The sequence below is a fragment of the Rutidosis leptorrhynchoides genome, chromosome 1, assembly GCF_046630445.1.
Source record: "Rutidosis leptorrhynchoides isolate AG116_Rl617_1_P2 chromosome 1, CSIRO_AGI_Rlap_v1, whole genome shotgun sequence".
NCBI lineage: Eukaryota > Viridiplantae > Streptophyta > Magnoliopsida > Asterales > Asteraceae > Rutidosis > Rutidosis leptorrhynchoides.
The window spans coordinates 57,807,114-57,832,000 of NC_092333.1; the positions used below are offsets into that span (position 1 = coordinate 57,807,114).

At 34.7% G+C, this 24,887-nt stretch overlaps 1 long non-coding RNA gene across 1 annotated transcript; it reads right to left on the reverse strand.

The window, feature by feature from the left end:
• Positions 1-1,863: 1,863 nt before the first annotated feature.
• LOC139860151 (uncharacterized) lies at positions 1,864-3,410 on the reverse strand. Its single transcript, XR_011763197.1, has 3 exons — positions 3,217-3,410; positions 2,650-2,700; positions 1,864-2,044 (listed from the first exon to the last, which is right to left on the reverse strand). It is a non-coding gene; the product is annotated as an uncharacterized lncRNA (long non-coding RNA).
• Positions 3,411-24,887: the final 21,477 nt, after the last annotated feature.

Genomic DNA, 24,887 nt, shown 5'->3' on the forward strand with positions numbered 1-24,887 from the left:
TAATAATAAATACTAACGTCTACCGTCACCCGATTGCGCCACTAAAGTGATGACACAATTTCCACATAACACGTATCCTTTTAGAACGAAATTACCGCTACCCGCAAGGTAGACTTTTCCAACTAACAAATCCTTTCTATCTGTTACCACTACGAAAGCATCCGATCAACGATACACACATGCTCTCAAGGGTTTCACCCACTTCACTACAAACGCGAACACGCGCTCACAACCTAACGCCAAAGTTCGTTCTCATGGCTTAGTGGATTCATTTACCCTATCACTAAGAAATGCTTGATTGCACCAAGTCTTACGCCCTCGTCCGTCAATACAAATGTCATCATAGGGTGTTTCCATTAGGAATGTCACCCGCATCAATACTACATATTACTACTATGCATTCGTCCCCAGGGCGCGTTTCCACGAGTCAACGACTCAGGAGCTACCCTGGTGCACTATCATCAAAACCATCAACAAACCGAATCTTCACCGAGTTCACTTGAGTCTAAAATAGATCTCGAAGCAAAGCTTAAGTCCCTAATACATACACGAATCCATCGGCACAAATAAACAATAATAAGGCATATTTGTACCAAAGACGAAAATACCCGAAACATCATCGTTGGACCCTTGCGCTCCACTGATCATCAGATAGTCACTCTCTAACCTCCTAACCCGATCTACAAACGATTCGGAACACTCCGACTTACGGTGTCCCTTCTTTTGGCAAATAAAGCACTTGATCGTGCTTAAAGGTACACTCGTACAATCCCGTGCAAAATGACCTCGTCCTCCACACCGAAAGCACGTAGGCCCATAACCTGTCTTACTCCTCTTCTTCACTTTTTCAACACCTCCGGGCGTACTTCTCGCCCTTTTACTAGGAGCACCTCTTGATTCTAACTTTCTCTTACCCAAAGAGTGATCAGCAAATTTTGAAGCATGAGATTCAATCCCCATAGTTGCTCCTTCGTCACCGTCACCTTGAGGTTTAGGAAACCTCTTTTCTAACTCTTCCTTCACGACCTTAGGCACTCGGTCTCGAACCATCTCGGTCACTATTCCCTCGAACGACTCTTGGAGAACTTGCTTAACCTTGTTGGCGAAAATCAAGATATAGCGTTCGAACTCCACCTCAATCCTTAATGTTAACTCATCCTTCCCCTCATGAATAGGCGCGTCCGTTCCGGTTCCATCTTCCGTCTTCATTCTAAAGAATGCATATAGATTAAACAACGAAACGAAAAGGAACGACATACATATACCACACCGCCCCATCTTGGTTGATACTCGTCGTACATTGCTTGTTTGACACGTCTTGAACCCGTAACAATGGTAGCTAATCATTGTTACGCGAGCACGTCGCATTAACTTGCTAGTACAACGTCTATCTCGCTTGATGATTGCTAAAACAACACAAAACGATTAGTGCAAGGTTAGTTCACATAGACCTAAGCACTAACCAAATCCCCGGTCCGACCCGTCTCCTACAAGTCCCGCAAAAAGCGCATACACATTAAAGTCTAAGTCTAGGCACCTATCTCAAGTCGCCTAAATCCCTTAGACCATGCTCTGATACCACTTGTAACAACCCAACCCGATAACCGACCATAAACAGTCCCAAAAAAAAAAATTTAAAAGCTGCTGGACAGGGGAGTGCGCGGCGCGCATCCCCTGTAGTGCGCGGCGCGCACAGAGCATTCCAGCTTCTGTCCGAACTGTTTTTAACACACAAAAAGATGGACCACTTCCCGACATTTTTAGACCGAACGCTTTTCACAACAAACTTATATATGTAAAACTAACAAGAATCAAACATAAAAATGATGTTTTACAAACGGGGCCCACACGACCCAAAATACAAGTTTAGAGTTTCGACCACCAAAAAGTTTAAGTTCCAAACTACACAATGAGCATGGCGTTTGGGATTAAACTACCCAACTACCGGTCAAACTCCAAGAGCTACTAAAGCCAAAAGCGTCCCCTAGCATCAAGCGGGATCTCTAGTCCAATACGATGCCCTTACCCTTGTCCAAAACCGAACCTATAAAATGGTAAACAACGAGAGGGTAAGCAAAGCTTAGTGAATGCAATAATTATACGAATACATATATAATTATACCTACTTGCATACACTTACACAAACCGCAAACATGCTAGCAACACAATTAGCTTATCGTCACATTAACAAGCTATAATCTTCAATACCACAAGCTAGCAACAACCGCATAATAATATAACTCGAAATGATATAATATGCTTACAACACAAGTAACCATGGTCGACCAATAGTACAAGGGAACGGCGCTCGCGAAAACGCCATCGGTGTTCATAACATCCATTAGGGCACTTAACACCTCGCACCACTAACCCCTAGGGTGGCACCTTAACACCTCGGCACATCACCCCGAGTGGCATCTTAACACCTCGATGCAACACTCATTATTTTACGGAGTGGTGTCTTAACACCTCGACACTACACTCCTAGGTGGCATCTTAACACCTCGATGCTACACCCGAGTGGCATCTTAACACCTCGATGCTACACCCTTCACGTGAAACGTGGTGTCTTAACACCTCGACACTACACCTTTCACGCTACAACAAATAGATACATTATATACATACGCATATAATTATTCCACTCACCTTAACAATTAGATGACGATTTCAACCTCCACAAGCTTCAAAGCAAAGTACCTAATATAATAAGTACTTGATCAACACACAAGCTAAGTGGACTCAATACTAACACTTACACATGAGCATTTAATGACTTAATGTATTAAATCGCCCATTTATACCAAAACCGCCCAATTAAAGTCAAGACCACCACTAATCACTTAAAAGCTAGTGATTAAGGTCCAACAACACCAACTAATACATAATTAGGGTAATTCATACCCATCTTTCCAAACTAGGTCGATTTATTACCCAAATAACCATTTTAAGACAACACACCCATTTCGGGTCATCCACTAACTAACCAACACCCATTTACTAAATAACTAGGTGTGTTAGCAATTAACTCACCAATTAGGGTTCATAAACATCAATTAATACTTTGAAACCCTAGACTAGTCACCAATTAGTATTCAAGACTCAATTTTACCCAAGAACACCCAAAATCACCAATAATGGGTTTTGTGTTCATCATTTACTCAAACCCTAACCCTTACACTAAATCAAAGTAAGGAAAATAAAATTAGAACATACCACAACTACCACAACGAAGCTAGAGATAAGATGAACGACTTTAATGCTTGAACTTTAACCCAAAACAAGCTTCTTCTTCTCCGATTTGAGCTTTCTCACACTTGAATCACACTCTCTCACTAGGATTTAAGTGGATGAAGTTTGGTGGTTAGAAATGGAGTAATGAGGCTCAACCAAACTGATCTAGGGCCTTTAATTCGTCCATAAGTGAATTTACCAAAATGTCCATCAAAATATCTGATTTAAAAAGCTGGAACCCGGCTACAGTGCGCACTAGGCTCAGCTCACTCAGTGACTTCTGTTTAACTACACAACATCACCCACCCTCTATGTAACATATTTACACTGCTGTACAAACTGATTAGGGTCTTACAATGCAACCAACATGTACAATACACGCAAACCAATGTGTACTAAACTCAAATAGCATACGTCTGTTTTATAGTTCAAGCTAGGGTTTCTATACCTGGAACAGACGAGGATGTCAAGCCCTATGGATCCATGTACAACTACTCGCGCCCACCAGTTCTTATAACCGGCACTTACTAGTTACCAAAGCTAAGGGATTTTTGGTTCAAACTCGGTGTAGAATTTAGTATGTACTTGTATCCGTTGCATTTAAAATAAAGTGCATGTATTCTCAGCCCAAAAATATATATTGCAAAAGCAATTAAAAAGGGAGCAAATGAAACTCACTTTAGCAGCACATAAAGTTGTTCACCGAAATGTGACCGAAACTCAGAATATCAAATAACCGTAGATCTCAACCTAGAGAACATATGTTGGTCAATAAATGTCTATCAAGCTAGGTCAGGTCATAGTGTATCACAATCCTAATGCTCGAGATCGACATACAAAAGTTATCAAAAGTTATTTCAAAAAGTCCATTTTGACAATTGTTCAACAAAACGAGACGTGCCTTATATAAGGATTCATTTACTCGGCTGGTAATATTTAAAAATTCACTTTATCAATCTTATAAACAAGTTGTTTAAATATCAATTACAGATTCAAAAACAATTTCAATTAACATCAATCATAATTCAGTTGATCATATCTTTTAATTCGTTCACCGAAATTACGCGATTTCTAAATGAAAAGTTATTGATTTTTCGCCAGCTTTCCAACGACATGCATATCATATACCTTTTATCAATAATATATGTATTTAATTCGTGATTTATCATAAACTATCTAACGACGAAATTTAGAAAAAAAGCATGCATAAACATATATACTCGAGCACTAGACATGGATACACTTATTAATATATAAAAGATAAGATATGAATGCTCACGTATCAATATTGTGATTCAATATTGCAGGAAAGTATGTAGCCACAACAGAGATGATAAACACGACTTGCAACCAATACCCACGAACATTACCCATAACCTCCATAGCTATAACCCATAATTTCCTTAGCTCTATCCCGCTCGAAAACCAGTTTTGAAAGTGACATGCTCATGACCTCGTCGTAGTATTTTATGTATAATACTAATACTACTAATAATAATATTAAGATTAATAGTAATATTAATCTTAATAATAATAATAATAATAATAATAATAATATAAATTATAATAATAATACAGAGATAAATGGATAGATATGTGTGTGTTTGTGAACCAGAAAATGATCGAGTTATATAGATGTTTGATGAGGCTGAACCCCATGCGATCGCATGGGTTCTATGCCCTTCAGCCATGCGATCGCATGGACAACTGGAACCAGCTCACAATCGTTTAACTTCTTGTTTGTCGACATAATTTTATATAATATATATAATATATTTAATTTATATAATTATTTATATATTATATTATATTTACGTGCACAGTTAACTTATACCTTTTGTTCCGATAAGTCGTACATCGTCACTCGACTTATGTCCCGGTTCCAGCTTTTCGAACGTCCTTTCGTACACTGAGAAAAATTGTACCTTACGTTTCGCGACTCGTAAAAGGCTATTTGATGTCGACGAACTAGCAAACAAAATCGACGAACTATTTGATGTCGACGAACTAGCAAACAAAATCGGAAAAGGCGGCCATGCGATCGCATGGCAAAAACACTGAAAACTCATGCGATCGCATGAGCTACAGTAAACAGAAAAGTACTATAAAAAGTCAGCTCGCTCGACGAATTTTTTTACACCTTCACTTCTTTTCTTTCTTCTGTAAGAGTGATAATATTTATAATTTATAATTTAAAGTTTAATAATAATAAGGTATATACGCGGGTGTTTAATTCGGGTTTCAAACCGTTTTAAGCTAAGGAAATATTGGGTATTGTTCGGGGTATTGTTCATGAATCCAAGACCAACCATACAGTCATCCACTATCTTTACGTCTACGTAATTTTCCTACAATATTGAACCACAATATTGAACAGAGTTTATAGTCTCCCTTTTATTAAATACTTTAAATATTTTTGGGCTGAGAATACATGCAATTTATTTTAAATGCAATAAGACACAAGTACATACTAAATTCTACACTGAGTTAAACCGAAAATCCCTTAGCTTTGGTAACTAGTAGCTGCCAGTACATAGGATATGGACTGGTGGGCGCGAATAATTGTATATGGATCCATAGGGCTTGATATCCCCGTCCGAGCTAGAGCGCTAGCCTTTTAACAGACGTATGTTATTTGAGTTTAAGACACGTTGGTTTGCGTATATTAAAACGAATGGGGTAATTATCACTATAGCGTTAAGTTTAGTTACCAGGGTGCTCTGTTACATAGAATCTATTGATAAACTTTTGATGAAATCTTGTGGTCTATCTTTATATATGTTTATGACTCGAGCAATTAAACCTATAACTCACCAACATTCGTGTTGACTTTTTAGCATGTTTTATTCTCAGGTTCTTAGACTGCTTCCGCTGTGATGTGCTTGTTGCCTGCATGGAGTCTCTCATGCTTTGTACAAAGTTTATTGCATTCAAAATAAAATTGCGTTGTGTAATAAATAATTGAACTGTGATGCCAACCTGTAAATTAAAGACTTATGTATTTTGGGGTTTTGCTTATACCTAAGCACTCGCCCACATGTTTATAACTTTCTATGTTTAGAAAGTCACTTATTTTAATGAATGCAATATTTTATCAAAACGTATCATATAGAGGTCAAAACCTCACTGTGGAATCAATAATTAACGTGCCGCGTCAATAGCGATTTTGACGGGTCGTTACATTTGGTATCCGAGCTTGAGGTCATAGGGAACCAAAAATTACATTAGTGTGTTTAACTGGTAATTGTTAGGATGCATTAGTGAGTCTGGACTATGACCATATCTGTTTTTACTGATTTTTGCTTATCATTTGGTCAAAAACATTATATGTGATATATTTATATGCTAACGTAATTGTTGCTTCAATTATGTGATAGATGACTTCTTCTAATCCTATCATTTTGTACGACTCGGAATCAGACACTGAATCTATTATATCCACAACTGAAAAGGGCGTTCCAATACCTATTAAAGAAGAAATTGTATTAGCCAGAGAATCTCAACTCCCGGTAAACCCAGAGGAGGTTCCAGCTCCACCCAACTCTAGTTTTCCGGAGCCATAGTATCGTTGGCATGGACACATGATCCCTGGAGTAAACGAGGATCGTCCATTTCTAAACGAATATGGACATTGGTCCAGATATACCGCCGACGGGGGGTTGTGCCAATTATGCCTGGCAGATTTCGGTTCATGACCACCGGTACATATTCTCGCAGTTCGTCATCATATTCTCCTACACATGACTCAGACAGTTCGTCATCAGACGAGATCAGTAAGGAGGAGGATTTCGCTAATGAAATAAAAGAGGTCACTAAGGAGAAATTCCAACTTGCTATAGATAATAAAAACAACCACAATAATAAAATGTCCTTAATTATTAAAAAGGAACAGGACCATTAGATCCGTAACCACCCTTATTGTATTAAACCCACTGAGGCAACGGGTACCTCAAAACCCCAACCAAAAATAAAATACACTGCCAGAATGTCTGTCGGACCATGTGCACACAAACAATTGGCAGAGAGAACCAAATGGGAAGAAGTTTCTGATAGTTCTGAATAAATGACCTCTCAACCATAAATCTTCCATGCGCTATTCTATTGCTTATGTGTGCTACTCTATCTTGTTATGTAGAATAATCATATGTAAAATATCGGTATTGTATGGTATTGTATTATTTTGGTTTATTAATAATAAATGCATGGAATGATTATTTGTATTATTACTACTTCTTATTATTATTATTACATAATAACGTAGTAACTCGCTATAATTTTTCATAGTGGAATATTATTAGGATTTTAATAGTTAATTCCTTGTACTAGCTATTATGTATGAACTTAACGGGTAGGTAATACCCTAGAAATAATTATAAAATGCTAATAAGAAGAAAAGGCTTTTATAATAATCAGTTCATATTATTAATATGCTACGATTAACTATTGACAACTCATTTTACCTATAATATTCTATATGATTAAATTATATCTGTTGTGTTTATTGAAGAAACATGTCTCAAATGTCGGATGCTGAGTTTGAGCAACTAGTCGAGAAACGTGTGAATGAAAGAATTGCTGCAGCCGAGGCAGCAAAAGCAACAGCTGAAGCAGCAGCCAAAGCAGCAGCCGTAAACACAAACTCACGAAACGGATGCTCATACAAAACTTTTCAAGGATGCAAACCACAGACGTTTAGTGGAACCGAGGGACCAGTCGGTCTAACCCGATGGTTTGAAAAGATGGAGTCCGTTTTCAAAATCAGTAATTGTGCGAACGGAGACAAGTCAAAGTATGCTTCGTGCACGTTGCAAGACGGTGCACTTACTTGGTGGAAAAATTATGCTAAAGCAGAAGGAATAGATACAGTATATGATATCTCTTGGGAAGAACTGAAAAAGATGCTAATTGAAGAGTACTGTCCTCGAAACGAGATCAGAAAAATGGAATCGGAGTTATGTAATCTGAAGGTTATCGGCGCGAATCTCAATAACTATGAAAAGCATTTCATGGAACTAGCCTTGTTGTGTCCTGAATTGGTGCCAAACGAGAAACGAAAGATAGAAATGTATATTGATGGTTTATCGATCAATATCAAAGGAAATGTTACATCGTCCAAACCGAATACGATGCAGGAAGCCATGACAATGGCACACCAACTCATGGACCAGATCACAGAGAGTTCGATTAAGACACCAATTACTGAAGTCAAGACAACTGAAGGAAAGAGGAAATGGGAAGACTATAAGGGCAAAAGTACTCACTGAAGAAACAAGAAACTTTTAAAGGTAAACAAGATAGGGCAACTGCAAGTCCAAACTATAAGGGATCCCATCCGTTTTGCAAAAGATGTTACACACATCATGCAGGTTATTGCCAAGTGGTCTGTGATAAGTGCAACAAGAAAGGACATGTGGCGAAAGATTGTTATGCCACCGTTTCTAAAGTAAAGACAAAACCGACCGATATCAAGAAATGTTTTAGATGCGGGAAGTCTGGTCACTTTATAAATCAATGCCCTGATAAGGAGAAGAACAAAGAACCCGCACGTGGGAGGGCATTTAATGTTAGTACCAGTGAAGCACGTGAGGATCTAATCTTGTCACGGGTACGTTTACCGTTAATAACCAACTAGCTTCTATTATGTTTGATACGGGTGCTGATAGAAGTTATATGTGTAATGACTTTAGTTCTAAACTAAAATGTGCATCATTACCTTTAGACGATAAATATACTATTGAATTAGCTAATGGTAAACTGATAAAAGCCAATAAAATTTTCCATGGTTGCGAAATAAATCTCGCTGGTGAAACCTTCAAAATCGATTTGATACCCGTAGAATTAGGAAGTTTTGACGTAATCGTTGGCATGGACTGGATGTCCAAAAGGATGAAATGTCATTAATGATTTATGGGGAGAAGAGCAACTCGAAGCTGAACCTTATCAGCTGTATGAAGGCTCGGAAACTTATAAGAAAAGGTTGTTATGCTATTCTGGCACACGTAAAGAAGATCGATACTGAAGAAAGAAGCATTGATGACATGCCGGTTGTAAGAGAATATCCCGGAGTATTTCCAGAAGAATTACCGGGGCTACCTCCACACAGATGTGTAGAATTCCAGATTGATCTCATACCACGAGCCGCACCTGTAGCCCGATCCCCATATAGACTTGCACCTTCAGAAATGCAAGAATTACAAGACCAGTTGCAAGAATTATCGGAACGTGGATTTATTCGTCCCAGTTTTTCACCTTGGGGTGCTCCTATTCTGTTCGTCAAGAAGAAGGATGGATCTATGAGAATGTGCATAGATTACTGAGAATTAAACAAATTAACGATCAAGAATCGGTACCCATTACCGAGGATTGATGATTTGTTTGATCAATTGCAAGGATCAAGTGTTTATTCTAAGATTGATCTACGCTCCGGATATCATCAGCTGAGAGTGAAGGAAGAAGATGTTCCTAAAATCGCGTTCAGAACCCGTTAAGGTCACTATGAGTTTTTAGTCATGTCTTTTGGATTAACTAATGCTCCAGCAGTATTCATGGATCTAATGAATCGCATCTGTAGACCGTATTTAGACAAATTTGTCATTATTTTTATCGACGACGTATTGATTTACTCGAAGAATAAGGAAGAACATGAGCAACACTTAAGACTGGTACTAGAGATACTCAAGAAAGAAGAATTGTACGCAAAATTTTCGAAGTGTGATTTCTGGTTACAAGAAGTACAATTTTTGGGCCATGTTGTCAGTAAACATGGAATTAAAGTTGACCCTGCCAAGATCGAAGCCATTAGTAAATGGGAAACACCAAAGACTCCAACACAAATCCGCCAATTCTTAGGTCTTGCTGGTTACTACCGAAGATTCATTCAAGATTTCTCTAGAATCGGCAAACCCTTAACTGCATTAACTCAAAAGGGAAAGAAGTATGATTGGTCCACGGAACAGGAATCCTCATTCCAGTTATTAAAGAAGAAGTTAACGTCTGCACCCATTTTGTCATTACCGGAAGGAAATGATGATTTCGTGATCTATTGTGACGCTTCGCGCCAAGGTTTAGGATGTGTATTAATGCAACGCACAAAAGTTATCACATATGCCTCACGACAACTAAAAATTCATGAAAATAACTATACGACGCACGATTTGGAACTTAGAGTAGTAGTTTTTGCACTCAAAATATGGAGACACTATCTATATGGCACCAAGTGTACAGTGTACACCGACCATAAAAGTCTTTAGCATATTTTTGATCAAAAACAACTCAATATGAGGCAACGTCGCTGGGTAGAGTTGTTAAACGATTACGATTGTGAAATCCGTTACCACCCCGGAAAGGCTAATGTTGTAGCTGATGCCCTAAGTCGAAAAGAAAGAGTAAAACCTCTTAGGGTCCGAGCTTTGAACATTACAATTCGTACTGATCTCACAAATCAAATTCAAGCAGCATAGTTAGAGGCTTTAAAAGAAGAAAATGAAAAAGGCGAAATGAGCAGAGAGTTAGAAAAACAGCTTGAAGTAAAAGCCGATGGAACCCTGTATTTTACTGGTAGGATATGGGTACCAAAACATGGTAACCTAAGGCAACTAGTACTGGATGAAGCACACAAAACGAGGTACTCAATTCATCCAGAAAACGGGAAAATGTACCACGATCTCAAGAAGTTCTATTGGTGGCCAATATGAAGACATAAATTGCTACTTATGTAAGCAAATGTTTGACGTGTGCAAAGGTCAAAGCTGAGCACCAAAAGCCGTCAGGATTACTGCAACAACCAGAAATTCCGCAGTGGAAATGGGAAAGAATAACCATGGATTTCATTACGAAATTGCCAAGGACTGCAAGTAGTCATGATACTATTTGGGTGATAGTTGATCGTCTAACTAAATCAGCTCACTTTCTACCAATAAAGGAGACAGACAGTATGGAGAAATTAGCAAGCCTATATTTAAAGGAAGTAGTTTCCAGGCATGGTGTACCCATCTCTATCATATCTGATCGCGACACCCGATTCACATCACGTTTCTGGCAGTCATTACAAAAAGCATTGGGAACTCGATTAGATATGAGCACCGCTTATCACCCACAGACAGATGGTCAAAGTGAAAGAACAATACAAACATTGGAAGACATGTTACGGGCATGCATGATTGACTTTGGAACCAGTTGGGATCGACACTTACCGTTGGCAGAATTTTCATACAATAACAGCTATCATACGAGCATCAACGCAGCGCCATTTGAAGCACTTTATGATAGAAAGTGCTGATCTCCTATCTGTTGGAGTGAAGTAGGAGAAAGACAACTTACTGGACCAGAAATTATTCATGAAACCACCGAAAAGATCATTCAAATTCAACATCGATTGAAAACGGCCATGAGTCGCCAAAAGAGTTATGCTGATGTAAGAAGAAAACCGCTAGAATTTCAAGTGGGCGACAAAGTCATGTTGAAAGTGTCACCCTGAAAAGGCGTAGTACGATTCGGTAAACGAGGAAAGTTAAGTCCTAGGTACGTAGGACCCTTTGAAATCACAGAAAGAGTTGGAACAGTTGCTTATCGATTAAAGCTACCGCAAGAACTTAGTAGTGTTCACAACATATTTCACGTGTCAAATTTGAAGAAATGTTTAGCTGAAGAGGATGTCGTAATTCCTCTTGACGAAATACGAATCAATGATAAACTCCATTTTATCGAAGAACCTGTTGAAATCATGGACCGTGAGGTCAAACAATTAAAACAAAGCAAAATACCGATAGTTAGGGTTCGTTGGAACGCAAGACGAGGACCCGAGTTTACTTGGGAACGTGAAGATCAAATGAAGCAAAAGTATCCACATTTGTTCACTGATATCGCTCATGAAACAGGTACTACTCAAAATTTCGGGACGAAATTTTCTTTAACGGGGAGGTACTGTAATGACCCGAAATTTTTTGACTTATTTAAACCAATTCTCTATACGATTTATTATTTTAACACGTTAAACAAAGTCTGTTAGATTGAGTCTCAAAATTTTAGAACTGTTTCATATATACAATTACCTTTGATTACTCTCGACGATTCATGAACAATTATATGTATGTATATATATATATATATATATATATATATGTACAAGTAAAAATGACTTTGCTACAGTAAAATACTATTTGCTACAGTGAAACCGTATTTTGCTACAGTGCTACAGTAAAAACAACTTTGCTACAGTGATTTGCTACAGTACACTATTTGCTACAGTGAACACTATTTGCTACAGTAAACACTATTTGTTACAGTAACACTATTTGCTATAGTAAACACTATTTGATGTCGATGAACTAGCAAACAAAATCAGAAAAGGCGGCAATCCGATCGCGTGGCAAAAACACTGAAAACTCATGCAATCGCATGAGCTACAGTAATGGAAAAGTACTATAAAAAGTCAGCTCGCTCGACGAATTTTTTTACACCTTCACTTCTTTTCTTTCTTCTGTAAGAGTGATAATATTTAAAATTTATAATTTATAATTTAAAGTTTAATAATAATAAGGTATATACGCGGGTGTTTTAATTCGGGTTTCAAACCATTTTAAGCTAAGGAAATATTGGGTATTGTTCGCGGTATTGTTCGTGAATCCAAGACCAATCATACAGTCATCCACTATCTTTACGTTTACGTAATTTGCCTACAATATTGAACCACAATATTGAATAGTGAGTTTATAGTCTCCCTTTTTTTAAATACTTTAAATATTTTTGGGCTGAGAATACATGCAATTTATTTTAAACGCAATAAGACACAAGTACATACTAAATTCTACACTGAGTTAAAACAAAAATCCCTTAGCTTTGGTAACTAGTAGCTGCCAGTACATAGGATATGGACTGGTGGGCGCGAATAATTGTATATGGATCCATAGGGCTTGACATCCCCGTCCAAGCTAGAGCGCTAGCCTTTTAACGGACGTATGTTATTTGAGTTTAAGACACGTTGGTTTACGTATATTAAAACGAATGGGGTAATTATCACTATAGCGTTAAGTTTAGTTACCAGGGTGCTCTGTTACGTAGAATCTATTGATAAACTTTTGATGAAATCTTGTGGTCTATCTTTATATATGTTTATGACTCGAGCAATTAAACCTATAACTCACCAGCATTCGTGTTGACTTTTTAACATGTTTTATTCTCAGGTCTTTAGACTGCTTCCGCTGTGATGTGCTTGTTGCCTGCATGGAGTCTCTCATGCTTTGTACAAAGTTTATTGCATTCAAAATAAAACCGCGTTGTGTAATAAATAATTGAACTGTGATGTCAACCTTTAAATTAAAGACTTATGTATTTTGGGGTTTTGCTTATACCTAAGCACTCGCCCACATGTTTATAACTTTCTATGTTTAGAAAGTCACTTATTTTAATGAATGCAATATTTTATCAAAACGTATCATATAGAGGTCAAAACCTCACTGTGGAATCAATAATTAACGTGCCGCGTCAATAGCGATTTTGACGGGTCGTTACAATATATAATTAATTACATAAATTAAATATATTATATATATATTAATATATATATCGATTGTCGGCAAGATTTATCGTGCATATGAGCTGTAAAAGAGAGCCATGCGATCGCATGGCATCTCCTCACAATACTCATGCGATCGCATGGTGAGGAGGGAGAGGCCAAGTCCTTAAATACTCGAACGTTTTGTCATTCTGATTCATTTTTCATTTCACTCGATCTCTATATATATATATTTATAATTATTAATATTATTATTATTATTATTATTAATATTAAGATTATTAATATCAATCTTATTATTACTAGTATTAGGAGTGATATTATTAGTATTATACATAAAATACTACGACGAGGTTCTGCTTGCATGTTTTAAAAATGGGCTTTATGAGTGGGATAGAGCTAAGAAAATTATGGGTTATAGCTATGGATGATATGGATAATGTTCGGGGGTATGCTCGTGAGGTCAATCTAGTGTTTATCATCTCCGTTGCGTCTATGTACTTTCCTGCAATATTGAATCTCAATATTGATACGTGAGCACTCATAACTTAACTTTTATATATTATTAGTGTATCCCTGACTAGTGCTCGAGTATATAGGATTATGTATGCTTGTATTTTTTGATATTGTCGTTAGATAGTTTATGTTGAATCCTGAATTAGATACCTATGTTACTGAGATAGGGTATATGATATGCATGTCGTTGGAAAGCTAGCGAAAAATTAAGAACTTTTCATTTAGAACTCGAATGGTTTCGATGAATAGATTAGAAGTTATAGTCAACTGAATTTTTTGGTATTATTGTTAAAATGATTATTTTTACTATCGTCGTTATTATCGTCGTTATTATTATTATCTAAAAATTATTATTATGATCATTATCAATATAATTATTATCATTAAAAATCGTTATTGTTATTATTAATACTATCATAATTATAACTAAGTTGTTATTATTATTATTATTATTATTATTATTATTATTATTATTATTATTATTATTATTATTATTATTATCATTGTAGTAATTATTAGTATTATCAGCAGTATTATTATAATTATTATTGTTAGTATCATTATCATTAAAACTAATATTAATATCATCTAATTATTATGATCGTTATTATTATCATTATTATGAATGCAATATAAAAGAGTACTAAAAGCTATTAAACGAATCGATTAGGAAATAATGAGTATAAGTATCATGATGAAATAAAAATATTGTAATTTATTGATTTAGATAAAAATATCATTTTCATTATGTTATAAAAAGTATTATTAAGAACATTTTTAATATTAAAACTATTTTTAATAGAAGTAACATGGTTATTAAAAAAATATCATTATTACTATCATTTTAGTATTTTATTTATTATTTTATCATAATAACATTTTTAGTAAATATAAATATTGTTATTTTTATTAGTAGAATAATAATTATTATTACAAAATAATACAACTTTTACTTACTATTATTATTATCGATATTATTTTATCAAATACAGATGTAATACAAAGATATTTTTCTACGTGTAATATAATTACATTAATAATACCTATCATTAAATTTTTATAATATTAAATAAATCTTATAAATTTTATTACTTAAGATATACAAAAGTATATTTTTATTATATAAACTTTAAATATAAAATCTTAGTTATTAATAAATGAATTATATTATCTACTCTAATAAATCTTTTAAAAATATTTAAATATATAAAAAAATATATTTAAACTATATAATAATCATGTATAAATTTTGGAAGTCATTTTGGTCAAGTTGACTTTTGTTGACTTTTGCATATTAGTCTCGAGCATTAGGATTGTGATACAATATGACTTGACCTAAATTGTTAAACAAATATTGACCAACATATAAATATATATACTTAATATAGGTTCGTGAATTCGAGGCCAACCTTGTACTTGTTCAACGACGTCATATGTATTTTTACTACGAAATACAGTATTGTGAGTTTCATTTGCTCCCTTTTTAAATGCTTTTGCAATATATATTTTTGGGACTGAGAATACATGCACTTTTATAAATGTTTGACGAAATAGACACAAGTAATCGAAACTACATTCTATGGTTGAATTGTTATACCGGATATCGCCCTTGTTGAACTTGGTAGCCTAAGAATTGGTGTTTATTATAATTGTCACCAATTGACGCGAATCCTAAAGATAGATCTATGGGCTTTGACACGCCCCAGTCAGAGAATTTAAACTGCTTTAGTACTTCGATGTTTATATATTTGGGGATATTCTAGATGCATTTTGTTAATGTCGGTTACCAGGTGTTCAATCCATATGAATGAATTTTAAACACTTGCGAGTGTATGATTATTGAATGAAATCTTGTAGTCTATTAAAATAATGGAAAAGATTATTTATGATAAACTAATGAACTCACCAACCTTTTGGTTGACACTTTTAAGCATGTTTATTTTCAGGTATTAAAGAAATCTTTCGCTGTGCATTTGCTCATTTTAAAGATATTATTTGGAGTCATTCATGGCATATTTCAAAAGACGTTGCATTCGAGTCGTTGAGTTCAACAAGAATATTATTAAGTCATTTATAGTTTGGATATATTATGAATTGGTATGCATGCCGTCAACTTTCGATGTGATGAAAGTTTGTCTTTTAAAAACGAATGCAATGTTTGTAAAATGTATCATTTAGAGGTTAAATACCTCGCTATGTAATCATATGTTATTGTATTCGTCCTTATGGATTAGGACGGGTCGTCTCATATTCTCAGGTTCCTAGAAGTCTTCCGCTGTTTGCTTATACATTATACAAGCTATGTGCATGGAGACATACATGCTTTATTCGAGAAAACTTTGCATTCACAAAATCATTACCATGTATCTTATTTAACTGTATTGTCAATGGATGTATTGTTAGAAACTATTATATACGATGATTGTCTATACGTAGAAATCATCAGACGTCGAAAACCTTGGATTTATATATTCATTTATGGTGTACCTTTTCGAAAGAATGCAATGTTTACAAAATGTATCATATAGAGGTCAAAACCTCACTATGAAATCAATAAATGATGTATTCGTCCAAATGGATATGGACGGGTCATCACAGGTAACCCCAGTTCAATGTGTACCCAAGAAAGGTGGCATCACTTTCATCACAAATGAAAAAGATGAGTTTATTCCTACTAGGACTGTAACAGGATGATGTGTTTGTATTGATTATAGAAAATTGAATGACGCCACCAGAAAGATCACTTTCCCTTACCTTTCATTGATCAAATGTTGGAAAGGTTACCTGTGAACAGTTACTATTGTTTTCTTGACGGTTTCTCCAGATACTTTCAAATTCCAATCGCACCCGAGGACCAAGAGAAAACCACCTTCACGTGCCCTTATGGTACTTTTACTTACAAACTCATGCCATTTGGACTTTGCAACGCCCCTGCAACCTTTCAAAGGTGCATGATGGCAATTTTTCACGACATGATAGAAAATTGCATGGAAGTTTTCATGGATGACTTTTTAGTCTTCGGTGATACTTTTGAAACATGTTTAGTTAATCTTGAACGAATGCTTATTAGATGCGAACAATCAAATCTAGTTCTTAATTGGGAGAAATGTCATTTCATGGTTAAAGAAGGCATCGTTCTTAGTCATAAAATTTCAAAGGAAGGAATTGAAGTGGATAGAGCTAAAGTAGATGTAATTGCTAAACTTCCACATCCCACCAATGTTAGAGGAGTTAGGAGTTTTCTAGGGCATGCCGGTTTTTACCGACGTTTCATAAAAGACTTTTCTAAAATTGCCACTCCTATGAATAAACTCCTTGAAAAGGATGCCCCATTCATCTTTTCGGATGAATGCATCAAATCTTTTAATATTCTTAAAGAAAAACTCACTAATGCGCTGATCATGATAACTCCAAATTGGAATCTACCATTTGAACTCATGTGCGATGCAAGTGATTTTGCAATGGGAGCCATTTTAGGTCAAAGAATTGAAAACGATTTCAACCTATTTATTACGCTAGTAAGACGTTACAAGGAGCACAAACAAATTACACAACTACTGAAAAAGAACTTCTTGCTATTGTCTTTGCTTTTGACAAATTTTGTTCATATCTCGTTCTGACTAAAACGGTGGTCTATACTGATCATTCTGCTCTTAGATACCTATTTTCAAAACAAGATGCCAAACCAAGATTAATCCGTTGGATCTTACTCTTACAAGAGTTCAATATTGAAATCCGAGACAAAAAGGGAGCAGAAAATCTCGCCGCTGATCATCTTTCCCGTCTTGAAAATCTTGAATTAGAAGTTCTAAATGAATCGGCCATACAAGACAACTTTTCTGATAAATATCTCTTGAAAATCGATTATAGTGAAATTCCATGGTTTGCAGACTTTGCAAACTACTTAGTATGTGAATTCCTTGAAAAAGGGTTGTCGTACCAAAAACGAAAGAAATTCTTTAGTGATAAAAAACACTATTTTTGGGAAGATCCACATCTGTTTAAAAGTTGTCCTGATGGAATAATACGCCGATGTGTATTCAGGGATGAAGCTAGTCAAATCTTAAACCATTATCACACAGGACCAACAGGAGGGCATTATGGGCCTCAACTCACAGCAAGGAAAGTCTACGATACTGGATTTTATTGGCCTACAATTTTCAAGGACGCACACCTTCTTTGTAAATCCTATGATGCTTGTCAAAGGGCCGGAAAAATAAGTCAACGTGATGAAATGCCACAAAATGTCATTCAAGTATGTGAAGTATTTGACGTTTGGGGTATTGACTTTATGGGTCCATTTCCAAAATCTCATAATAATCTCTACATTCTCGTTGCCATTGATTATGTATCTAAATGGGCGGAAGCACAAGCTCTCCCAACTAACGATGCACGAGTTGTAGTCAACTTCTTAAAATGTCTTTTTGCAAGGTTCGGAACACCGAAAGCTTTAATAAGTGATCGGGGTACTCATCTCTGTAATAATCAACTTGAGAAAGTTCTCAAAAGATATGGAGTAACTCATAAAATCTCAACCGCTTATCATCCACAAACAAGTGGACAAGTTGAAAATACCAACCGAGCTTTAAAACGTATTCTAGAAAAAAATGTAGGAACAAATCCGAAGGAATGGTCCATGTAATTGGAGGATGCACTCTGGGCTTTTAGAACAGCCTACAAAACTTCAATTGGTACCACACCTTTTAAACTCATTTACGGAAAAGCATGTCACCTTCCAGTAGAAATAGAGCATAAAACATTTTGGGCTTTGAAGACATGTAACCTTGATTTACATGAAGCCGGACGTCTGCGATTAAGTCAACTAAACGAATTAGAAGAATTAAGACATGATGCATATGAAAATTCATTAATTTATAAGGAAAGAACGAAGAAATGACATGATAAAAGAATCAGAAGTTCAAAAGAATTTAAGGAAGGAGACTGAGTTCTTCTTTTCAATTCATGATTCAAGCTATTTCCTGAAAATTGAAATTAAGATGGTCTGGACCATTCATAGTCAAAAGAGTTTTCCCATACGGAACAACAGAGTTGATAAATTCAAATGGAATTGAATTTAAAGTTAATGGTCACAGAGTTAAACATTACATACATGGTCCGATGGAAGTTGACAATGAAGTTAATCACAATTTCACCACCAAAGAAAACCCTCAGAATGAAAACATAAATATGTTTTCAACGCAATATGAAAAACCAAAATTGAAAGATGGAGAAGTTTCAAATTGGAGTGATGAAGAAGAATTTCTATATAAACCTCCCATTACAAGAAACGAAGAAAAATATGAACAAGAAGTTCAAGTAGAAGTGAAAGAACCAAGAAAAGAGCACCCGGAAAAGGTTAACAAACCAACTCCACTTACTAAAGTGGGAGACCCAGGTGAATTTATCATTTCTTGCTTGATTAATGATGGTGCTATGTATAATGGGATCACAGATTTAGGGGCAAGTGCGAATATTATGCCTCTTTCCTTATACAAAAGATTAGGTGTGGGTAAATTAAGACCAACCAGCATAGGTGTTCAATCATTTGACCTAACCATTAAACACCCGGTTGGAATAGCCAACAATTTACTTGTTAAAGTGGGAAGTTTGACCTTTGTTGCAGATTTCATAGTTATCAATATGGAGGAAGACCTTGATATTCCTCTAATTTTAATTCTCCCATTTTTAGCAACCACCGAGGCGTTCTTTGATGTAAGAGAAGGTAGAATAACACTTAGGGATGGTGACAAATCAGCCACCTTTGTGAACGGAAAGTTTAAATCTCCACCAACCAAAACCGTTGAACCAATAAAAACGCCTAAGTGTGGGGAAGATGAAGAAACACCTAATGATGACCCGATAACAAAGAACCCCATTGTTGATACGAAATTAGATGACCCCGTTTTAACAGTTCAACGAATAAACTTTATAAACGGATTCAAGATGCTAGGATTAAGGGGAACTTTAAGTTATGTAACCGATAATTATCCAAATTGTCACCTAAAGAAAAGGCGATGTTAGTTGAATTTGTGAATGTTACAGAGGAAATCAACAAATGGCTTGAAGCAAAAGTCAGAGATATGCAAGTTGTTGATGTTCCAATTGAAATTAACAATGAAGTTAATCACAAGTTCGACACCACAGCTAACTAAGTGTGGGGAGATTCAAATGTTTTAAAGGATAATATAATGCTGTCTAGAGTTATATGTTCTGTTTTCGTGTAGTTTCCGAGAATGGAATCCAAATGGTCTTTCCCTAGCAGACCCTAAAGAACTAGTCTTCTCCCTCCATTCTGAATTTTTATTTTATAGGTTTTACGAGATGAAGAATTCATTTGATTTGAACCATGGTCTACTACTACACATTATGATTACTAAACGTAATAATAACACTTTCCTGAGTGAACTGGTATCATTCATAAGAGGCAAAATGGACGAAGTAAGGAAAGAACTCAGGAAGAATCATAATAAGATACATTTTGGTAAAGGAAAATCAAAATCCGCAACAAAAAGAAGAGCACGACACCTTGAAAGATGTCATAAAGGCGGAAAATGGTCACACTAAGGGAAATGTTCGAACAATCAAACACATTCCAATACCGAGTTCGTTACTCTATGCAGAGAAGGACCGTTCATATGTTTAGAAGAAAAGTTATTGAAAAATCATGGATACGCTTATGTAGCTATGGAAAACCAAATTGAACGACTCTCCTATGAGTCGACTAAAGCAGGTCTCTGGGAATTTTATCTCATAGGTAAGTATATACAGTTTTTATTTTATTTTTATTTATTGCTTTTAACCTTTTGATAATAAACGCTGAATAGTTCGCTATAAAGTATTAAATTGATATTCAATAAAATTAGGTATAATAAACCGAAATTATTGATATCAGATAAAAATTTAATTCATCACTGCGAAATTTACCGTTTATTCATAAGGTATAAATATCTTTAATCAATCAATTCAAAATATTTCAGAAATTCTTCAGGAGTAAAACTAGGTAATAGAGTCAAAATTACTTTACTTAAAAGAGGGACGTATATTTTTGTTAATATTTGATTGATTAAAGTGGGATAAAAGACTAAAAAGATTTTTATTTTATTTTTACCTAGTTTTTTGTTAAAATTAATATATAACTATATTATTTTAAATATAAGTTTTGTAAAAGTAATGTATATTTTAATAATATTTATATAAAATTTTATATGCATTTTAAATTTAAGTTTGGTGTGAATTTAAAAATAAAAATGTACTTTATTTCGTTAAGTTAAAAATTTGATATCTAAAATTCGTCGTGAGTTAAAGACTAGGTTGTGAAACCGAAATTGCTTTACCCGATGGTGGGGCGACAAGTTTTGTTATTATTATCTTTAATTTTATTGATCTAAAGTATACCAAAAACATTAAAAAACCCAAAAATCTTTGCTTTTAAAACAATCACTTTAAAATGACAAATTTTAAATTTTGTCGAGGGACGGACTAGGTAAACGTACCGAAACAACGTGCCTAAATAAAAAGGAAACAAAATTTTAAAAATTAATTAATTAATTGTTTTAGCAGTAAAAGGTTTTTATTATATATATATATATATATATATATATATATATATATATATATATATATATATATATATATATATAATTCGCAGTCGTGGAGCTTTGTGTGTACCCCCAACCGCAGTCGCGGAGATCCCAAATACCAGACCAGATAACTGGTAGAGACAGACCAGTCTCCAATCCATCCATCTCACATTTTTCTGCGAAAAAAACACCCAAAACACACACACAAACTCGCGATTTTTACTCGTTTTTTTTTACCAGATCTTCACTAAAATCATGTTGAGAAGAATCCTACCAAGAAGTTTTTCAAGGAGATTGGTAATTTCTACATGCAAACACTCTTTAATTCGGATTTAAAGTGTTCTTGAGCATATTTTAACCTAATTTGATTTTGATGAATTCTAGCCTAATTGTGCTTAAATTGTTTGTATATTATGATTGTATAACCTAGATTGATGCTATTTAGCATGATTAGAAGCCTTAAACTTCAAAATTTTGAGTAATCTAGGGTTTGTGTTCTTGAGCAAAATTGGGGCTTTTTGATATAAACAGGTTATGGCCGAATTTTGTTGTTAGTTCATGCTTAATTAAGTAGTGTAACATGTTTAGGTTGCTAATTGATTCAAAATTTGATCCTAAACATGATTTTTGAGCATCAAAGTGGACTTTTTAAGTCAAAAATGCATGAACGAGGTTATTTTGATAAGAATGCCATTTGAAACATGTTTAGTAGCTAATAATGATTATTTTGACATGTTATTTGAGTTGAATGCTTATGAACATTGTATACATTTTCATATATGCTTATTTAAAAACATGTAGAATTGATAATATTATGAAAATGCGTATAAGTTTAATATGGATTAAACATGTCATTATGATTGTTTTGATTTATGATTTTGCTAACACTAATGCATATTTGGATGCACAAAAATTGTGTTTAATGTGTTTTGCAGACTGAAAGGGGTGAATCTTCATCCGCTTTTCAGGCTAACAATGCTCCTCCTGAGAATGCAGACGAACAGGAGATTAACGACCAATACAGACAAAATCTACCGCACCCAGTCATTTCATAATCAAATATACACGAATCAGATTTACACCCTAATTTAAGATTTGACAGACGTTGAATAGATTATCCAAAATATCAGAGGAACTTACACATTCTTCAGTCTAAGGATGTTGAAGTACCCAGGGTGATAGATTGGGAACCGTTAGAAACAGTGGAATTAGCCGAACGAATCAGGGAATTACTTTACCAAAGGTATGGTAATTCTACTTTTAATGATTGAGAATGTTTATTCACTATACGTAGGCCTGTATATAGAGAATGGTGTGTAGAATTATTAAGTAGTGTTGAAATAAATGATCAGGTAACTAGCTTAACCGATCAGAGTTTTATTAGATTTTTGTTAGGAGGTGTGATGCGCCATATGTCTCTATTAGATATGGCTCGGGCCTTGTATATATATACGTCTAAGGAACTAGCATCTACTGATTGTCAAAGGTTGATAATTAATGGTAGAAGGGTTGATGAAAATTTTGATATGAATGGAATATGGAGTAGAATGACTAGCCATAACCGATTTCGTAGGGGATCTCACTCTTATACCGATATTAATAGAGCTGAGCTAAGAGTGATCCATAGGTATTAATAGAGCTGAGCATCTACTGATTGTCAAACGTCTTACTAAATACATATGAATCATATTAAGATATTGATACACTATGTTTAATCATGATAAATGATAAGTAAATATGTCATTAAGTGTATTAACAATGAACTACATATGTAAACACAAGGCTACTAACTTAATGATTTCGAAACGAGACATATATGTAACGATTATCGTTGTAACAACATTTAACTGTATATATATCATACTGAGATATATTAATATATCATAATATCATGATAATATAATAATTTAACATCACTTTAGATATAATAAATAATGGGTTAACAACATTTAACAAGATCGTTAACCTAAACGTTTCAAAACAACATTTACATGTAACGACTAACGATGACTTAACGACTCAGTTAAAATGTATATACATGTAGTGTTTTAATATGTATTCATACACTTTTGAAAGACTTCAAGACACTTATCAAAATACTTCTACTTAACAAAAATGCTTACAATTACATCCTCGTTCAGTTTCATCAACAATTCTACTCGTATGCACCCGTATTCGTACTCGTACAATACACAGCTTTTAGATGTATGTACTATTGGTATATACACTCCAATGATCAGCTCTTAGCAGCCCATGTGAGTCACCTAACACATGTGGGAACTATCATTTGGCAACTAGCATGAAATATCTCATAAAATTACAAAAATATTAGTAATCATTCATGACTTATTTACATGTAAACAAAATTACATATCCTTTATATCTAATCCATATACCAACGACCAAAAACACCTACAAACACTTTCATTCTTCAATTTTCTTCATCTAATTGATCTCTCTCAAGTTCTATCTTCAAGTTCTAAGTGTTCTTCATAAATTCTATAAGTTCTAGTTTCATAAAATCAAGAATACTTCCAAGTTTGCTAGCTTACTTCCAATCTTGTAAATTGATCATCCAACCTCAAGAAATCTTTCTTATTTACAGTAAGATATTTTTCTAATACAAGATAATACTCATATTCAAACTTTGATTCAATTTCTATAACTATAACAATCTTATTTCGAGTGAAAATCTTACTTGAACTTGTTTTCGTGTCATGATTCTGCTTCAAGAACTTTCAAGCCATCCAAGGATCCTTTAAAGCTAGATCTATTTTTCTCATTTCCAGTAGGTTTATCCACAAAACCTGAGGTAGTAATGATGTTCATAACATCATTCGATTCTTATATATAAAACTACCTTATTCGAAGGTTTAAACTTGAAATCACTAGAACATAGTTTAGTTAATTCTAAACTTGTTCGCAAACAAAAGTTAATCCTTCTAACTTGACTTTTAAAATCAACTAAACACATGTTCTATATCTATATGATATGCTAACTTAATGATTTAAAACCTGGAAACACGAAAAACACCGTAAAACCG